The sequence below is a fragment of the Humulus lupulus genome, chromosome 3, assembly GCF_963169125.1.
Source record: "Humulus lupulus chromosome 3, drHumLupu1.1, whole genome shotgun sequence".
Classification (NCBI taxonomy): domain Eukaryota; kingdom Viridiplantae; phylum Streptophyta; class Magnoliopsida; order Rosales; family Cannabaceae; genus Humulus; species Humulus lupulus.
In genome coordinates this window covers 282,555,965-282,559,846 of record NC_084795.1, presented here as the reverse complement: position 1 = coordinate 282,559,846, position 3,882 = coordinate 282,555,965, and the positions used below count along the sequence as shown (strand labels likewise).

Genomic DNA, 3,882 nt, shown 5'->3' with positions numbered 1-3,882 from the left:
CTGTGGAAAGTTAAGCAAAACAGAGCATCACCTTCACCTTCTCTCCTTCATCTTCTTCTCTTCATTTCTTTTTTATTTTTGAAGCTCTTTTTGAGGAACCAAACTTTGATGATCTAGGGTTCTGTTCTACAATTGAAAATGGTGTGATTCTGAGATTGAGGTGAGTTTCTAGCCATTAAGACTATGGTTCTTGCTCTGTTTTTCTTATTGAGTTTCAGCTGGATTTTTGAGTTGGATAATGGGAATTGATGGGAGTTTTGGCTTTGGTTACTTGGGTTATGATGCCTAGGGCTTGTGTATATGGTATTTGGGTTCATTTGGGAGTTTAATTGAGGTTTGGAAGCTTGTTTTTCAGGTTGGAAATGGAAAAATCGAAGGAGGGAAAAACTATGGCTGATCAGCCTGGTCCTAGCGCTACAGCACCCAAGGGAGGGCGCTGCAGCGCTAGCCAGGGCAAATCAATCCTCGTTGTAGCGCTAGAGGGGTAGCGCTACCCTGTTTTTCCTGATGCATATTTTGGGCACTTTTGAGGCTTTCTGGCTCGGGGTTTCAATCCCTAAGGCTCGGGATTGAATCTACTCACCATTTAGGTACAGTTCGGGTTCCCGAGAGTGAGGTTTAGGTCAATACCTTTTTATTGTTGATTTTCATTAATGGAGATTGTAATTGGTTATGACTAGGTGACCGCTAAGGAATCAAAATGATCGATCGGTCTCAAGGGTCTTTCAATTGTTATTTCTCGCTCGAACCAGAGATAAGAAAACTGCACCCAGTATGTGATGCATGAGAAACATGTGATTAGGACATGCCATGAATGTTGAATATGAGATTGATCAGAGCTTGGGTCTCTATGTTTGTGCATTTATTATAAATTCATAAAATATTTTCCTTTGAATGTTCTCTTCCTTCTTCTCTCTTATAATAACTTTATTTGTAAAAAAAAATGCATTAAAAGTACAAATAATATAATAGCGCGTGTGATTCTTTATTAGATGCGGTATGAATATTTCTTCTGTTCCGCAATTGCGAACAACAAATATAATATATATATATATATATCTCTATATATAAGAAAATTAATTAAAATACCACTCCTTATAGACCATGAATGAAATTACATGAGTGAAATTGTATTTTATATCTCCCAATAAAGTAAAATTAATTACACTAATAAGGCTAGTAATTATTCGTAAAAGACGATCGATGAACAGCGGTCATAGATTCTGGAATTTGCTTTGCTATATTAACATCTGAAATGGATCACAACACACAATTGATACAACTCTGATTATTACACCAAAAAAACTGACAATATGAAACTTAAAAACATATCAATCTGAACAAATATTAATAATATATAAATAGATTCGTACCAGCTAGCTATAGTTAGGGGTAGGAAGAAGATCGAGGTCCAAAAATGGGAGCTGAGCTAAGTCGGTGGGTGGCGATTAATGGTGGAGCCGGAAGAGGTGTATCCTTATTATGGTCAAGTATAATTATTAGTGGTCCAAAACTGGATCTTGGGTCAGGTGTTTCGATGGTTTTTATTGGTGGAGGAACTGGTCTTAAAATGGAACCTTGGCTATGTCTTCTTGATGAAGCCATGGGTGGCTATAGTTAGAGATGATAAAGCTGATAAAATTGTGAGATTTCAAGCTAATTCTGTCTGCTATTTATATCTATATCGACTACTTTAATTTCTTTCTCTAGAAACTACAACTCGGTAGTCTTATTTCAAAAGTCTCTCTGTCCATACATATACTTGACCATAATACAGTAGTCTTTGTTGACAATAATTAATAATTACCAAATTAACAACTACGAATAAGTCAATGTCGTTGCTTGGAATTTATACTTTATATTTTTAGTTAGATATACACCTTAATTCATGTGTACGTATCGAGGATGCGTGTGATATGCCAATATAGTAAGAGCTAACAACTATATATGTAGATTTGTCTTGAATTTTCATGCAAGATTAGGTAATAACCAATAAGACCCTCTTTATGAATTTGGTGTAAGCATATATATATATATATATATATATTTATATGCATGATCGACCGGACAGTTAGGATGTATTCAACTCTCTATGCTCACTGAAAAGAAAAATACCTCAATTATGGATGTGCACTACAACATTTTAGAGTTTATATCACATTGAAAATGACATTTTTAAAAAATTGTTATTATTGAAAAAATGGGCCAATAACTTAAAACTAAACACATGGGCTCTATAAACATGAATTGAATCATTGGGCTAAATAATATTGGGCCAATATTTTTTTCTTTCACTTTAAGAAATGTAATTAAATTCCTCTCTCATAACTAAAAGATCGTAGATTGACCTACTCCTCCAGGTCTCCTCCCTACTGGGAATGACCTTGCCGACGACCTAATCGCCGGAAAATACAGCTATCATCAACTCCTCATATTGTAGTTTCGGTAATGAATTGCCCTATTTCTATTTTTTGTGATGAGATTAACTAGTTAAATATTTGTTTTGATCATCAAGTGCAGCTGGTCTCTCACAAAAAGAAAGAACAGTTGGTCTCTCATTATGTGATGTGACAATTTGTTCTTTGGCTTGTAACTTAATTGATTGGGTTTATATATATGCTAGTCAGTAAATTTAGTAGCAGATACCCTTAATCAGAAATTTTGACTTATCTGTTATTGTTTTATTGTTTTGCAGTAGGAAGAGGATGACTAAAGTGTGATAATTGCTTTTATGAGTACTTTTCTGTATACACATATTAGGTCTACTTGCATCCAACGATTGATGTCAAATTCATGATATAAATTGTTTACTCTTATTAAACTTAGTAGTTATTGGAATTTAATAATGTTGGATTTGGAAGGTGCTTTGGAGAACCTGAAGTGCCTCTCTTCTATAGTGCAGAGTTAGAATTTGAAGAAATGCAAGGCAAGTTCTAATATTCTTATATGCAATTCTTTCATTATCATGCATTATAAATGTTATTATAACAAGCAAATTAACACGTACGAATTATTGATGTGAAGTCTTATTTTCATTTATGCTTCTACTTTTATGGAAACTGTCCTGAAAACTAGATGATAGTTGAGTTTTGCCCATGCATTTAACTAAAGTTGTTGGCAAAATTTTATTTTTCACCAGCGTAATTTTGCACCAGCATAAGTAATTTTTTGTTGGCGCAGTTCAATAGCGCGCTGGCAAAGGCCACTATTGCCCGCGCAACCACCACATGTGTCGGCAAGTTTTTTTATACTTTTGACGTTTGAATTTTTGCTGATGCTTTAGGATTAATTATGCTTGCAAAAGTCATTCAAACGCGCTAGTAAAAGTCATAAATGCGCTGATAAATGTTACATAGCGCTGATAAAAATATTAAAATAATATAAAAAGACTTTTCTTTTTAGATTTTGGAATTAATTTAATTTTTATGCAATAATATTGTGTAGTTGGAATTTGGCATGTAATATGTAGAGCTTGTTGGAAGCTTCTTCGAAATGAAATATTTTCCTTCAAAATAACATAAATTAAATATTTTTAATTATAAAATATATAACATTAATTGCATAGAAATATTAATTAAAATTCAACTTATCTAATCTTTTAAGGTTAATAAATATGTATTTTCTACCATTAGTCAGTCCTAAATAGTTTATTTAATTCAATTATGTTACACATAATGTTATAAACTATTTTGTTTAATTTGTATTAAAAAAATTTATCTTTTTGGTTTATAAATATTTTTAGCAAATTGTTTACCTTTTTGTGATCATCTCCAATGGATGTTATAAATTTTGTATCATATTTAGTTCAATTAAAATGTCCAAATATTATATTTTGCCCAATTTTTACAATTGTGCTCTAATGCATAAAGTGGAAAGCTTTCA

General features: G+C 32.5%; 1 long non-coding RNA gene across 1 annotated transcript; it reads right to left on the bottom strand.

Annotated features, from left to right (window-relative positions):
- Window positions 1-1,119: 1,119 nt before the first annotated feature.
- LOC133821706 (uncharacterized) lies at window positions 1,120-1,615 on the bottom strand. Its single transcript, XR_009887747.1, has 2 exons — window positions 1,374-1,615; window positions 1,120-1,250 (listed from the first exon to the last, which is right to left on the bottom strand). It is a non-coding gene; the product is annotated as an uncharacterized LOC133821706 (long non-coding RNA).
- Between the last annotated feature and the right edge of the window lie 2,267 nt (window positions 1,616-3,882).